At 39.8% G+C, this 17,203-nt stretch overlaps 1 protein-coding gene across 3 annotated transcripts in view; it reads left to right on the forward strand.

Moving 5' to 3' along the window:
* Nucleotides 1-17,203, forward strand: part of Znf407 (zinc finger protein 407) — a 379,395-nt gene that overhangs the window by 278,662 nt on the left and 83,530 nt on the right. The window lies entirely within an intron of this gene.

Consider the following 17,203-nt stretch of genomic DNA (forward strand, 5'->3'; position numbering starts at 1 on the left):
TGACTGGAAATTAATTTTTGCTGATAATTTGTATTAGCTATTGTGTTGATCTAATAAATTAGATTCCCATGACATTTGTGGATATTGATAAAACTCTGTGAATGTAAGAAAAATTCACATGAAACGTATCTACAGTGTCACCTTCATACTACACCAGGTGTCAGAGAGAGCGAGAGTTTTCCTAGCCTTGAAAATAATAGGCATTAATTGAGCAGCTACCCAAATAGGTGTTCAATTGCTTGTAAGACATGTAAGGACAAAGCCTAATGTGTCTCTCAGAGACACACTAGCACAATTGTCTGTGTGGAAGGAACGTAAGGGAAAGTGTTCTATAACCTTGAACTAGCTTGATTGTTCTCAATAAATGACCACATCATCACAGCTGAGTAACGCATGTGTTTGTTATTAGCTCCATATTATTCTGCTCTTAAGAGTCTCATCTCATTTGATGTCCAGAGCACCCAGTGATACAACTGCTCCTAATGCAATAGTCAGAGACTAAAACAAAGTGGCTGACCCAACAAACTTTTGTAGTACCAGTACCGTCTGAAGCCAGCCTTCAGTGTCATTGTAACCTCAATTGTGCTATTGCTTTATAAATGATAATTGGCAATGTTATATATGATACTTGACCTAAAATGCTTTGTCAGTAGCAGTTCTCTCACAGGAGAACCACATTGGTGATGAGGGGTATAGAATTTATAATGGGGATTAGATGTACTATAACTGTGAGTGTTAAAAGAGAGCCTAATGCAGTAAATCCAGTCTCAGGTGTGAAGCTGCACTTTAAGCGTAAGTTTTAAGTGTGTGTACGGTGTTTTAAGCATATGTTGAGTTTTCTTGACACCCACCCCCCTTTGTTGTTACAACTGAGAATCAAAGTGACGTCAAAGGCCAGATCCTCAGTATTAGCAACAGCATTTGAATCAGTCCCAGCTGTTTATCTGTCTGGAGCTCTTCACCATGGGACACAGTAGTGTCTTTAATCAAGGTATGAGGTGGTAGATGTGGAACACTATCTCATCGTTACCTGCTTAGTATTAACACTGAGGGCATTGGCAGGTGTGCGTCATGGATACGCCATCCTTTAAATGAATTGCCTTGTTTTTGCCTATCTCAGTAATTTTGCGACCAGCTTGCCAATGGCTACCTAACTTCTCTCATGGCTTAGCACCTGTCACATCCAAACAGTTGATTTCAGTTTTCCTGCCAGGGTTTTGCATAGGTGTGGTTCTTAAGTTAATAGGCTACTCTGTGAAAAGTGTGTGTGTGTGTGTGTGTGTGTGGTGATCTATTTTTTTTAATCATGTGCAAGTTAAAATCTAAACTTTGGACTTTCCATATATATATATATATATATATATATATATATAATATATATATAGTACCTTTGAGTGGATTTTTAGGTACTATTTATTAAAGTGATCTTTCCACCTATGTCTCAACTCTGGCTATGATATTAACCTTTTGTAATTAAAATGCTCTGTCTCTTTGACACATAGTAAGGCCTTTTAATTCTGCCCATTTTTGTTTTTAACCTGCACCCTTCTTCCCCGACCCCCAGCCCCCATTTACTCATGTGCCACTTTGCTGGTCCCTTCCAAATGTGAAATGCTGGCCCATTTATCGTCAGTAGCCATGCTAGATTTTTTCTGTCCTTTTTTATATTTAGGTTTTATTGGATGAATGTAGATTGTACCTTCTCTAAATGTATCTTAAATAATTGCCACTTACAGAAATTAAGAACTACAAGAGAAGGAAAATGCTGACCCATAGACTAAGCAGAAGGAGCAAACGTTCCCACTGGGTCCAATTTCCTAAGAAGGACCATCAGGACAGTGGGGTCTAAAATTATGGTCTGAATGACCTCTAGAAAATGATCAGTTCACAAAGGAACTTGACTGTGTTTGCACAGCTCTCCTTTGTCCTTGGCTAGGATATAAAGCTCAGGAAGAGAAAGTAATCATTGGAGTACAGAGTTGATATTACAGGATAAACCTGCTTCAAGGTTCGGTATACATGCAGGCATGGAAGGACAGTATTCTGTCATGAGGGGGCCTTAGAGTCTAAAGGAACATTTTGATCTTACATAGCTTAGTTGATTATGTAAGGCTGGTTGTTCTTAACACCAAACCTAAAACATTGTCTAGGCTTTTTTATTGCACTTCTCTTAATGTTGCTTTTTTTTTCCCCAAAATTGGAGTCATGGTAATAAATACACTGAAATATTCTGATTGAAATATGAGAAAATGTGCCTATGTTGCTTTAGTTTCATCTTCACTTATTTGTTGTGTGACAGACTTTTCCTGGGGATACTCACCTCAGATTGGGAGCCTACAATAGACCACAATACAGATACTACCAACATCCACCTTGCTGACCCAGGGAATTTTATTGTGATTATTTACAGGAATGTGGACAATGGGTTATTTATGGGAGCACAAGTGACTCAAATACTGTTGTATCACCAAACCTAATCCCAGCACAGGTGACAGTTCACAAAATCTGGAAACCTGAAGTGTACTGCACAGCCTGCAGCTCAACAGGCTGCCCTGCCCTTTCCAGGTGGCTCTGTTGGTCTAAACCTCCTACAGGCAGTGCAGCTGTTCTTTGTTCCTTCTAAGCCAGTGGTTCTCAACTTTCCTAATGCTCTGACCCTTAAATACAATTCCCAACCATGAAATTATTTTCGTTGCTACTTCATAACTGCAGTTTTGCTACTGTTATGAATTGTAATGTAAATATCTATGTTTTCCAATAGTCTTAGGCAGCCCCTGTGAAAGTGTCATGTGACCCCAAAAGGGATCACGATTCACAGGTTAAAAACCACTGTTCTAGGTAGTTCAGCTAGTCTCTGCTGCATTCAGGCTGCTTGGCTAGTCTGAGAGTGACCCTAAGCAGTCTTTACTGCTCATATATTTTGGTATATATATAATCATACTTCTTTTAGGAATTTCTTAAAGCTGTTCTGAGTTGTTAATGGGTTTTCCTGCTGAACAGAGTGTTTCAATTTCCTTTGAAACTGCAACACAACCAAATTGATGGGTATCGCTATGATGCTGTCTTAGAAACAAAGCATAAGTTAGTAGAACTGTCATATAGAGTGATGTTCTAGCATCAGCAGTGCCCTCACCAACACACAACTCCTTACAGAAGTAGCTGAGTCTTCAGACCTAAGCGGTAGGCACTTCATAATTGATGCGTAAAGGACAACGGTAGACTTTAAATAATTAACACAATGGGCAGTTTCTAGTTCTTCATGTATTTTATTTTTATTTGAAGTTCTGAGTAGCTCCATGATTTAGACAACTTCACAGGCTTAGGTAACCTCTGGGATGCAGAAGACAGGAGAAATGTCCAGAGAGGAGAAACAAAGTGTTAATAGGATGAGTCTTTCACAGAATGTCAGTATTCCTAATACCCCCCTCAAATCGTGACTAAATAGGAACTTATAATGCTGATTTTTCTTATAATAAATGAAATCTGGGTTTTTTTCTCTTAGTTGATCTTTACATACTTTACAGGTTGCCATGTGATGTTTTTGATGTACACATGCATGGTGTGACGCTTCGACTTGCTCATAATATTTGAAATAGGGATGCCGCTTGACTGGGCAATTTCACTTTTAAGCATCACTCTCAGAATGAATGCACTACTATCAAAGATCTTTATGTTGTGAGTCATTGTAACGTCACAGGCAGGAAATGTATGTCCGTCGTGAGGGGTTGTTTCAATAAAGTTTATTTATGCAGTGGACAGATGCACAGCAGCTAAAAGAGAGATATAGACAGATTGCTACAACCATAGCACGAAGCTGTGTGCCAAAGGCAACTTGTGGGATATCTGACTGCTACTATCATCCATGCCTTAAAATGCAAACAGGAAAATCTGTACATAATGTGTCTGAGCTTAAATATATAAATAATACCTACCAAATTGTTAGTATGATCATCTTGAAACATAGATTTAGGTAATAAATAGTTGCTTGCTTGCTTTCTTTATTATTTTGTTTTGGTCATATAACTATTGTAATAACTTTCATGCCTAATGAGTACCTAAGAACTTCTAAAAAATTTTTTTAATGTTATGTTGTGTATGTCGCCAAGTTTATTTGTTTCTATTCTGTTTATGTTTCTCAGAAAAAACAAGAAACCTAAAAATGCAGGTTTTCCTGTGTTTTCTATGTTTTGCTGCTTTTTGTAACTAAAAGAAAAACTGCTCTGAAGCTTTGCAGAGGAGAAATTAACTTCCTTTCTCTAGTGGAATCAATATTGCACATGGTGTGGTAGAAAGTGCATGGTGATGGAAAGCATCCGAATGTGAGGCTAACACTAATGTTCCCTTGCTGTGTGACTTCAGCAGCTTTGGCTTCTGTCCTTGTGAAATGAATAAGAAAACCTAGATAATCATGACATGAGAATCAGTCTAACTGTATATGATCTCTGTTGCCATTTCCATTGCTGTTCAGTGGACTTTTGTCTGCGACTTTGAAGAGTGGGATAAATACATGATTTCACTTGTTCCATGCAAAGCTAGACATGTGGGCAGAACATATGTTATCATGGCCCTTGTGGAGTTTGTTGTAACAAAAGAGAGAGAAATGACACAGGAGCCACAAAGACAGCTTTCAGTAGCAGCCAGGATGCCTGCTTTAAGAAAAGGGTGTTGCATGTACCTAGGGAGTGAAAGAGTCTGCCAAGCTAGAACCTGAAAATGTCTGCACCCCAGTAACGGGCCTTAGTGTGCTGTGAGAGAACAGCCTTGGTAAGCTAGAGGAAGAGTGCAGAGAATTTTGTACTACTTAAATAGGAAACCAGCAGGAGTTGCTAATAGATGAATGACGTAGGAAGATTCATGCCACTCAGAGGTGCTGTGCCTTGTAGAAATACTTAACTTTCCTAGGCTGCCATTTCCTTAACAACTGGAGCAATGGAATCTAAGTAAAAGGAGGAGAAGTGTTTTTTCTGGTGTGTGCCCTATAGATCTCCCCGAGTCCAGCGTGTGTCCCGCTCTCCAGGATCTTTCCATCCTCCCTAGCTCTGTGCCTATGGCAGTCCCACTAAATTGAAGGCAGGCTCAGTGTCCTGTCATTGTTTTGTTTTTAACTGGGGTACCTATGTGAAACCTACTTAGTGTCTTCCAGCACGCTGATGCAGTCTTACCTCTTCTTAGCTCAGGCTCTTAGGGTGGCCTGGGTCAGGAGAGTGGGAGCTCTGTCTGTCTTCATGCAAGTGCCCTCCTCTCTTAGTGTCTGACTCAGAGGCTTCCCTACTGGAGCAGTTTCCTCTGTTGCTTTTTTCCAAAGCCTGCCGTCCCATTCTGTGATGTGCTTTGTATCTACTGAGGTTTTCCCTTGTCCCTCGAAGTTGGCTAATCTCAGTGTTGACTGTCTTGTCCCCTGATTGAGGGCGTCTGGAATCCTGAGTGCATGTGCATGTCACCTGCTCTCCCTAGCCCTCCCCCATCTTTCTGTAGGCAGTGGGTCCTACTGCAAGTGGAGACAGGAGGATGTCTGCCCTTCAGGGCCTGCATTCTTTTTTTTTTTTTTTTGGAAGAGACAAAGAAGGGCAGTTTATTCTATCTAAGTGGTAAGTTAATCAGGAAATACTTATAATACTAAATATATATGCAGAAAATTCTGGTTCACCCAATTTCATAAAAAGCATATTCATGAAATTAAAGACACAGATTACAGTAAACCAAATAATTTTAGAGGACCTGCATTCTTAAAGCTGGAGCTTTGAGTTTTCTTACCTGGGGTCTACCAGTTGGGAGATTAGCAGACATTGTAAGTATAAAGAGAATATTAAAAACAAGTACACTCAAATGCATATGAAGCACCATACTTCAGTCCAAATGTGGCCCTGATGAGTCCCAAAGCCATGGGTAGTACTTGTGACCAGAAGGTTCAGATCACTGCAGCTTTCTGTAACCTTTTGTGATATGGGTGGAGTAGCAAAGTTTTAGTGACAATGAATGGGAAAATGGCTAGAGAACTGGCCCTGTGCTGAGCATAAATTGGGATCGGAGATCATAAAAAGGGAGCCCTAGTATAACATGAATCAAGCTTGACTTTGACATGAAAAGACAGGACTTTCTTTACTTTGATCATCTTAAAGGAAAAAATTCTTAAGTTGTCTAAACTGAAGCTGAGAATCAAGTTTAAGCCTCAGTCGTTTTAGAAGCATTGTGTCACAAAAAACAGTTGTGTTTGTCCTGAAGCTCATTTTGCTAGGACTCTGTTCTTCAGCAGAGCTGGTCCTCATTCACATTTATTCACGTCTACCCTTCAGTATGCCTGAAATTCCTTTGCCAGAGAACCTGGTCCTCAGGGTGGCTGTCACTCACAAGTCCACCTGCCTGGATCTGGTGGCCTCCAATTCATAAGGAAATCCTTCTCTCTTTTCAGTAAGTCTCAGTTGGTACCAAATAGTTATGCTGTATTTGGGGTTGTTCCAGTGAGATTTCTTGCCCGTAACACCAGCTTCTGGTTAGGAAGTATGTGTTATTAGGTCCTATTGCAAGCTCTGTGATTAATTGGATTTAGATACATTCTTCAGTCTACTCTGAAAGCCATTACTTTGAAAACCAAATCTAACCACTTATTGGGAAAAAAAAAAAAAACGGATTCATTATAGATATTTTCACCAAGAACTTTAATTTCAAAATGTATAATCTGAGAAATTACTAGTATATTGTTGTTTTCCCAAGACTTCTGATTTTTCTTAGGCTGGTATCATGTCATAGTGCTTTAGCATGGAGCATTTACTGTCATTCGGAATAGATACTCATTTGACTGAATAGCTGAACTAGTACAATTCTACAGGATCTTCAAAGAGAAATATACCATAGAAGTTTGTCATCTGTAAAGTATAGAAGTGGATATGCTAAGACATGTGAGAAACAAGGTTCCGCTTTCCTATTCCAATTACCAAATTGGACATATTAAGAAACAATGGGGGTTGTTAGTTTACTATGATTTTGTGTCTGTGTGGGTGTGCCTGCATATGGGGAGGCCAGAGATAGGTATCAAGTGTCCTTCTCAGTCTCTGCCCAACTTACTTTTTGAGACAAGATCTGTCACTGAACTCACTGACTTGGTTAGACTAGCAGGCATGCCAGCCCCCCAGACCCTCCTGCCTCTACCTCCCAAATGCTGAGATTACATGTTCCTACTGCCACAAGCAGCTTTTTATGTGGGTGCTAAGGATCCAGATTCAGGTTCTCATGCCTGTTTATTGATCTCATCAGTTGATTGGTTCATTGAATCTCTTAGTGAGGGTTAACTACAGCTTTGAAGTGCAAATCCAGCCTTGGGAAAACAAACTTTTCAATATGACATAACTAGAATTCAGCTGTTCATATGAGAATTCTTAAAGCTCCGTATTTACTGCCTGCCATTCTCTTTCTGAGAACAGTATCTAAGGCATGGACTAGTATCTCGCCCAGTATTGGGCCCTGGGGGAAGCATGGAACCTACTTAAAGTCATTATTATTATATTATTATTATTATTATTATTATTATTATTATTATTATTTATTGCAGTGATTTGGGGAAATTTTAGAGACAAGTGACACCTATTCCACTAAATTTCCCTTTAGTTAGAAAATCCCAAAGTGATGCTAGATACTTTGTGCCTCATCCAGACGAATGTAGGAAGCCGGGGTGCTGGCCTGGAGCATGTTACCAAAGCTCAAAACTAGATGCTTAGCATCCATACAGTTACATAAGTGAAGCCTAAAGCTATGTGTAGTGTTCGGCTCTGGGAAGATTGCCATTTTGCATATTTTTTTAGCAAGGGCAGCCACTCACAATAAAGCTGCTAGTCTCTGCTTCTTTTTATAGCAAATAAGATCTATAGATGAATTTGTTATTAAAAAGCCTGTTAATCTACATTGATTTCTAATTTGTTCTAGATTCCTTAGGAGAAATACAGTTCATCACTGGTTGTTCTATTACCTGACAGCAGTTGATGAAGCATCTGTGTTCAGAGTGTCGGAGAAGGTTAATATTTATTGATTTTTATGGTGCTACAACCAGTGTAGTTTTGCTATCAAAAATGTATGACCACCAGCAGTGGAATTTGTAAAATTGCAGGATACATACCCAATAGCATTATAAACTGCCAATATTCTAGACTTTAATAATAACAGCTTAACAAAAAGCTCTGAAAGTGTACCTACCCAAAACTGGACTTGTATTTAATGTGTTAATATGAAACACAAGAACAACATATGACAAGAACAACATATGAAAACTAAAACTCCTTGCTTTGCAAACAACCATCGCATTTAGCCTTTTCTCCACTTAACTGCATGCTGTTGATCTGAAAGGATGCCCAAGCCAGCGATAGCTAAAGTTATGAGTAATAAAGGGCTCGTTTCCGTAACAAAAAAGTATATAATTAGCAAAGAAGGGGGAAGCCTATGTTTTGTTTTAAAAAAATTTTGAAGAAACAGTTTGAGTGTCTCACCAGTGTTCAAAAATATGGAAGGGAAAAAAATCTCACTGCCTAAATCTTGAGTTCTTTCTCTGACTGCAGATTGGAATTAAAATTATGATTGTGTATTGCTTGTTTGCTTGTTTTTTAAATTTATCTCCACTTGGATCTCACTCTACAAGAATGTAATCCCTGGTTTACCTACAATGAGCAATATGAAGCCCGAATGTGCCTTTGCTTTCTTAGATATATATATATATATATATATATATATATATATATATATATATATTGCATTACTTAGTTCACTGAAAGTATTCAGCAATTAACTAGCGAAATAAGACAATTTTATTACTTATTTTTATACTTAAAGTACATAGAAGTTTTTTTTCCTTTAAGATTCTGTAGCTTAAGTGTGGATTAAATTAAAACATTCAACCTATATTTGAAATCTAATGAAAATTCTAATATTTAAAGCATGTGTGTACACATTCTTTATCCTCTCTTCCTCCCTCCCCTTCCTCTCTCCTCTCCTTCCTTCCTTCCCTCTCACCCTGTCTCCCCCTCCTCCTATCCTCCCTCTCTCCCTCCTCCTCCTCTCCTACCCCCCCTTCTCTCCCTCTCCCCTCCCTCCCTTCCTCCCTACCCCCCTTCTCTTGACTAACAGCAGAATAGATAAGTGTCAGATGAGCATGTTTTGAGAATATCTTGTCTGCCTCCCATTTTCCAATTCATGTTTAGTAAAGCAACCTGTGCTGAGTGTTTATTCTTGAAAGAAGTGTGTGTGTGTGTGTGTGTGGTGTGTGTGTGTGTGTGTGTGTGTGTGTGTGTGTGTGTGTGTGTGTGTGTGTTGCTTGGAAAACTGTTCTTTCCCCCAAATACCATTTTAATATATGGCTGTTAAAATTCTAAATTTGAAAGCAACTAGAAGACTCCGGAAATTGCTAGCTTACAATGTAAAAGCTCTTCATAGTATAAAATGTTTTTGTTGGTATTTATCATCTGATAAATACAGATGGTACAGTATCATCTGATTTTTCTTCCTTAGTGTCGGTGTCAGATAAACAGTTCTGTTTTCTTGATCTGTAAAGAGTCTGTCATTGAACTTTTTCTTCTCTCCCTTCTTAAGCAAGGTCTCATGCTAACCACATAGTGACTTGAAGCACTCTTTCTCTGGGACCTTCAAGTTGCTGTATCATACTAGTGTTTTCACTTCTGAACAGAACCCTGAAGTTTGTAGCACTGTAACCTCCAGGCTGTTTGACTTCACTATCCACCAAAACCTGTGGTGACAGGGTTTCCTAACACCCTGTTTCATTTCTAAAATTACATAGTGCTGTCATGGCCAGGCACTGGCATCCATCACAGCCTCAGCTACAAATTACCATTACCTAAGTAGTTGCTGTTGTGGGAAGATGACTTTATGAGATTAATTAAATTGTATATTTAAGTTTTGGTATCTAGGAGTATACAGCAAAAAAAAAAAAAAAAAAGGGGGGGCAATACATTTTGTGTCTAAGAAAAAGATTTTATGAAACAAACTAAAATGGAAATAGGAGAAAGTACTGTCCCAAGCATTTACACTAGTGGAGAGACCCCTGAGCTTGGTGACTAGCAGGGTGACTGCATGGAATTTTCAGATTTCTCCAAGTAAGATTTAGTGTTACAATCAGGAAGACTTCGTGATTCTAATAAGTGTGGAATTTATTCTTTGCCCTACCTTCAGAATAAACAAAGCAAGTCTTTGCAGCAAGCTCTGTGCATGCTTGATTTGTTATTTAGTAATCAAATTCACTGCCTTAAAATTTGTAAATTGTAAGAACTTTCAGGCCACCAGAGAGAAAATACTTTAATCCCATTTTGAATTGCTTCATTATGACAAGATATTCTCAATTCTTTTACTTTGTATTTTTAATTTTAAATGAAACATTTTAAATTGTAACTGAAAAACATTGTTGCTTATGTTGTAACAATTTATATGCTTCTTGTTTTCTTTTGGGGGGAAGAGGGGAGAAGATTGAATCTGAAAGCACCATGGCTTCAGTGATTTACTTAAATTCAAAGTTAAATATGAGAGATGCAACATAAATGTGACAGATACAAAACAGGTTTTACAAAGTGAAGATGACAGCGAGAACAAAATATCCTAGGAAATAATGATGTGGCAGTTTGTAAGCTTTGTCCTTGAAAACATAATCTGTGTTGTCTTTGAGATCGGGAGTTTTAAAGTATGTTTTAATGAATTCTTCTTGGATTAAAAAATATGTCTAAAAACATGAAGCAAGAGACTTTAGTTAATATACCAGTATAGCTCTCAAATGAATTGTGTTTTGCTTTGGTTTTGTTTTGTTTTTAATTAAAAAACAAAAAGCTTTTGTTCTGCTCCTCGGAGGGAAGGCTGGCAGCCCTGTGCTCATCTAATCATTTGACTTGAAGCAGGTCACCCTGGAGAAAGCTGGCAGTGACTCTTTGGAGAGGACAGGAGTGGCTCCCTGGCCCGTAGACAAGGCGCTCCCTTCTTTAGTTTCTGCTTTCATTTCTCCCTTGTCAGTGAGCAGTGTGGCCTAATTTTAGCTGAAATCATTACTGGTTCTATGTGACCTGGCAGAATTAAAAATACTGTTAGGAAAGGGCCAAGGTCCTCCCGTTCTCCATGACCACTTCAGCTGAGCTGTTTCCTGAATTGCAACTTATGTGGGAATTTCAGATTGTCATTTGTCGCAAAGCTGAATTTAACAAAACTCCTTGATAGGGTTTGGGGTGAATGGAAGCTCAGTCAGGCTGCAGCAGCAAGGTGCACCCCAAGTGCCAGCCAATCTAGTACAAAGTGGCAGCCTCCCCCACCCTCTGGCACAGTGCACCTTGGTTGGGGGACCAAGTGCCGTCTTCTGGGTCTCAGCCGCACCACCAGATGAGCCTGGTTACACTTTGAAAGGATGCCAACACAGGCAAAGGTAGGCAGCGCCTGTGGACAAACCAGATCAGGCACTCCTTCCCTCCTGGTGGACTCTTCCCTGTCCTTTGTTTCTACTTCCTTTCCCAGCTCTTATGACCTTTCAACCCTGCTCCTTTATATTTATTTTACAATAAACAGAGAAACATGCTGTAAATTCACACCCACAAACCTGAGGGTCAGAGAGAGCATGGCTGAGAGGTAAAATAATTAAGGCCAGGCTGAGGACAGAACCCAGCACACTTGGCTCCTGGGCAGCAGTGGAGAGAGCCCTGTCAGAAGTGTGAATTGCCGATTACTTTTAAAGACAGTATTGTTTTCTTGGAGAATTCACCCTTCCTTTCTGTCTGCTTCTCCCTCAGCTTATATGGCTTTACCAAGGAGACGATTCTGTCATAAGCCCTTTGTCCATTAAGTTTCTTGAATGGGGCATTTGCCTAGTGTTTGGTTTAGGGATTTTAATTTCATTTTCATTTAACAAGAAAACCATACTTTGCAGGTGTTTTGTATAACTTGCCATTCATTATTAAATTCACCTATATGTGTCTTCATTACTCAGATTTCACAGCTTATTTGTAAAATATGTCCAGATTATTGGCCTTCAGCTGGCTATCCTCTCTGACAGAAATCTTGGGTCTGGAGACAACTTTTACAAATTCAACACTGTCAGCATCATGAGTCTACTTGTGTCTTTTTTTTTCCAGAAGCACTGAAATCCCAACAATGGCAAATTAATTTGTCACTTTCACATGTTACTTGGAAATATTTTATGTGTATTTCTCAAAGTTATATGACCTAAGAAAATTAATTAATTCTTATTTAACCTGCCCTCATTACACCTATATATTATCAAACCTAAGGAATTTCAAGTTCATGTTTGGAAAGAAAGAGAAGACATAGTTTACAAGAATATCAGAGATTTAAAGCAAATGTATAAATACTTATAAATTGCTGGTGTAGGTTGGTGTAAGACAATCCCGTGAAAGGGCTGAGAGCTGAAAGGCATAGAAATCAGCAGTTAGAACCTGGCCTTGAGAGAGTGAGATTAGAGTCAAAATTAAAGTCAGAAATAGAGATGAAATAATGCATCTATTAAGGTGTTTTGTGTGGGGGCTTTATCTCTGTATGCAAATCACAGAGCAGGGAGCAGAGGAAAAAAAAAAACAATAGAAAACAAGGAAAGCAAATGTAGAGTAAATGGAGTTTGGCAGGCTTGCTTTTGTGCTGACTTCTTAGAACAGATGGGAAATAAGCAGAATAAGTCTACAAATGAAATTATGTGACTAATAGCAGAAGATCAGCAACAGTGCAGGAGAGGCCATTTATTCTGTCTGCATTTCTTCTGGGCACATGTTTGAAATCAGATACTTAGAGGGCCATGGATGCTGTGACAGCCCAGGCTTACTGGTTAGTGAAGGCAGCTTCCTTAGGGACAAGCTGGTATATCTGGGAACTACTCCTGCCATTAGCAGGTGTCTCATCCTCTCTTTGATTAACTTTCCAGGAATATGAAATAAACAGTCTAACCATTAAAAATGAGCTTTTTAACTCTAGGTCATACCATAATTGGTAAATTTTACCTGACCCTAAGCTGTACCTCTAATTCACTGCTAACCTCTTTATTATGTATGTGTCTTCTCTGAAACTATGAGGAAAGCAAAGCTCCTGCCCAACACCTATACCTTCAAAAGCAGCTTTGGGGAGGGTGTGTGGATTCCCAGGTTGAGAAGACTCTCATAAAGCCTGGTGGTATAGCATGTACAAGGTGCTGGATTTGATTCCCAATATCTCAGAATACAAGTACGTGTTAACATATATGCATACATATGTACATACATACACACACATACATTTTAATTAAGTATATAAAAACAAAAACTGAACCCTCAAGTAGCATTATGCTTTATATGAGATTGTGACCACAGCTATAGATAGGCAGTGTTATACCCTGTCAGTGAAAACATCACCTGACTGTTCTTAGACAGTGTTTTAGACATCTGTTAGCATATCTGGAAACAGGGTTAACACAAGCCATGCACTCCAGAAGCACAGCCCCAATTGGAAGGAGAGACATACTCCATCTCTTTGGCATGGCCCATGTTCTTGAATTCTCCCTCAGGAAATTAGAATGTTATTACTCCATCTCCCCAAAAAGAGAAAGACTGAACTGCCCGTAATAGCTAAATTTTCACCCTAAGAACAGTAGAAGGTCATCTGAACCGGAAATGAAATAGTATTGTAGTACAAGTTGGCCAAGAAGCACCAACAACAGTTACATAGGTGCTCCACAGAATGGCAGCATAGGAAAAGATGCCCAGAGTCCTCTTCAGGATGTTGTGGTACCCAGCAGTACTCATGACCACATAAATGTATAGCTCATGTCTTCTAATCCCTTTTCCTAAATTAATGGAAATGTCTTTGTATGGCAGCAGAGAACAAGTCAGCAGTGGTTCCATTGACTCATTCACCATATTCCTTCTTTAGTGTTCACATTTTTTAAAATAGGGAAGAAGATGGAGCTCAGTGGATTCTCAGGCACTCAGTGGATATTGGCAATGATTTTCATTGTTTCTGCTGTTTATTTAGAGAATAGGGCCATCCTCAAAACAGTTCTCATTGGGGTATAGAAATGTGTGTGTGTGTGTGTGTGTGTGAGTGCCAACACAGAAGGGAATGCCATTTGGTGCTATATACTCAACCAGGGAAGAACAGTGCTCTGAGGCACGTTGTGAGATCATGTACCCTTCACTCACAGTTATAGAGATCCTGTTTGCTTTGGACCCTGTACAGACATACCACCATGGCAGCATTGGCTTCATTTTCATGAGAGCTTCCTGAGTGCCTAATTCCTCTTCTTTTGCTGTGTGCTAAGAAGCTGTGGAATAAGCTCTCAGAACCCAGGGCAATCTCCCATTTTTTGCTAATGGGAACTCTCTGAGCATGTACTTCCTGCTCTCTCACCTGACTCTCCAGGGTTTTCATACTTTTAGCAGGATGTGGTTTTAATGAGGCTTCTAGAAGCTTTAGAAACTTCTTTAATGATTTTGTTTTGACCTTTACCACTGCCTTTGCTGAGCCTGAATTGATTGTCTGTACTGAAATTTGCTAGCACGATAGCCATTTTAATATTTCACATGCAGCTTTTTCCCCTGTTCTTGAGTCTGGAATGGCACATATTAAGGATTACAATGAAAACCAAAGGAACAATAATCTTCCCTCCTCCCTCTAACAACAGCTCTGGACCCAAGAGTCTGTGTCACCTCTTTGTTAAGAACATAGCAACTGGGATTCCCAGGTGGCTCTAAACATCCAAACTTACCCAGGTTTTCTTTCTCTTGAATGCTGTGGACATTTAAAGGGAGCCCAGCAGGAAGCAGTCCCTGGCCCCAGCCATTGGTTAACAGTTGGAATCCCCAAAAGGCAGTGAGCAGGAGTAAGGAAAGCGTGTGAATGTGGGCCAGGCTGCCCCCCTCTGTCCTCTCTGCTCTTGCATTCTGAACTACTTAGGCTCTAGTCAACCTGGCCACTGAGTTCATTCCACTAAGTTTCTCTGTGTATGGAGCTTTTGGGAAATGGGCAAACTCCCAGTAAGCCTCCATTGACATTCTTCCTTCTGTCACCATGTCTTCCTATTGATTGGCTATCTGCATCAGTGTCTTGATATTTCTTCTTGATCACTAACACAATTTCCCTTTAGTTTTTAACTTCTAGGAAAACTTTAAAATGTACCATTCTTTCAATATATAGTTTTCTTTTTCCCCAGTTCCTCTATTGAACTTTCTAATATGTAGATTTGTTTCTTTAGCATTTCCTACCTTTACTTTATATGAAGTTTTTCATCTAAATTATTACCTGTGATTCATTTTCATGATCTTCTCTATAGTTATTCATTTTCAAAACTAAGCCTACTTCCTAAAATAAAAGTAAATAGTTCCTGCCAGCCTTATAACACAGGCCCATAATCCTAGCTGCTTAGGATGCTGAGGCCAAAGAATGAGAAAGTCAAGACAGCCTGGTGGTATAGAAAATGAAAGAAATGAAGAAATGTTAAGTATCCTTTAAAAAAAAATAGTGATAGAAATACCAAGTGTTAGTGAGGAATAGGGCAACTCTGTAGACAGAGTTTCTGTCCCATCTGGTCCCATAGCCGTTTAGCCCCAAATAAACACACAGAGGCTTATATTAATTATAAACTGTTTGGCCGATGACTTGGGCTTCTTACTGGCTAGTTCTCTCTTAGTTATTAACCCATTTCTATTAATCTATTTATTTCTACATGACCTTGTGTTACTGGAGAATGCCCGGACATGTTACTCCTTCAGCTGCTACATGGTGTCTCTCTGGAGGCTTCTCTGCCCCTCTCCCCAGAATTTTCCTCATCTAGAAGCTCACCTATACTTGCTGCCAGGCTACTGGCCAATCAGTGTTTTATTCATCCACCAGTAAGAGAAACATATATACAGAAGGTTGTCACCCATCACAACTCTACAGCATCTAGGAGGGAGGGAGGGAGGGAGGGAGGGAGGGAGGGAGGAGGGAGGGAGGGAGGGAGGGAGGGAGGGACGGAAGGAAGGAAGGAAGGAAGGAAGGAAGGAAGGAAGGAAGGAAGGAAGGAAGGGAAGGAAGGAAGGAAGGAAGAAAGGCAGGCATAATAATGCTTGGAAATGTCCCAGTGTAGTTAACAGAAAATAAAATATTGAGACCGTTCGGAAATCATAGTTAATAGTGATCCACGCTCAACTCAATGAAGGTACAGTTAATGTTCCTACCCTAATTAGCTGTCCGAACGTCTCTTAACTATCTAGAATACCACAGCATATTGTAAACGGTTTTCCTGCTTTCACTACTCAAAAATGGCACCTTTCCCTAATCGAGAACCTAACATTTCAGACATCTCTGGGAGACCAGAGAGAAGAAAATATTTGGTCATTATACGGCTGCTACTAACTCATTAAAAATAGGGGACTAGGTAATTTGGTAGCAAATCTCACTGCGCTTGAACTTTGTGTTGGTCACAACCCAATTCTGAGAATGCATGCTATTTCTCTCTCCTGATCTTAACTGCCAGGGCAATGGTGCCCTGGACCTTAGAAGCAGAAATCTTTGCTCAGGACTGACCCAGTCATGTACTCATGGATCTGCCAAATCAAGTAGCCACTGGTCTAGACTCCTCAGAGAAATACTGGATAATGAGCTGGACACTAATCGGCACTCCTCGTGGTGCTGTGTTGGCTTTCCAGGAGGAGGAGAACTATAACAGCCAACCTGGAGGGGAGGGAGCTGAGGGTCTTAGATCCCTTGTACATGCAAGGTTGAGAAGATGCAAGAGAATGATGGAAGGAAACCAAGTTCTTGATGAATAATGACCGTATAATAACCAGCATATATTTAAAGTATACACTGGTTTGTTTCGACATGAGTATAAACCCTTGAAACCATCACCATGATTAAACTAGTAGACATATCCTGTCTTCCAAAAATTGTAAGAAAATTACTTTGTGAGCAAACACCTGTGTGACATAAAGGCCCGATGTGTGAAAATGTGTCAAGAGAGCCTTTCAAGCCTATAGCTACCTGTGGAATACCAAGGAAGCATGGGTCTGGACAACTGAGGGCTTCTAGCAAACTGTGGAATGGAGGGTGTGAAGGAAATGGGATGTGGTCAGGACAGTGAGCTCTGGAGAAGCCAGGCAAACCAGGCATCCCCAAAGACAGAAAGATGTGGGGGGAAGCAGAGTATTCTCCTCTGGCTCTAATGAGAAGCCCTCAAAGGGCTGCCAATAGGAGAGCTCCCTGTATTGGTTTGGTG

This window comes from Cricetulus griseus, chromosome 2 (genome assembly GCF_003668045.3).
Source record: "Cricetulus griseus strain 17A/GY chromosome 2, alternate assembly CriGri-PICRH-1.0, whole genome shotgun sequence".
NCBI lineage: Eukaryota > Metazoa > Chordata > Mammalia > Rodentia > Cricetidae > Cricetulus > Cricetulus griseus.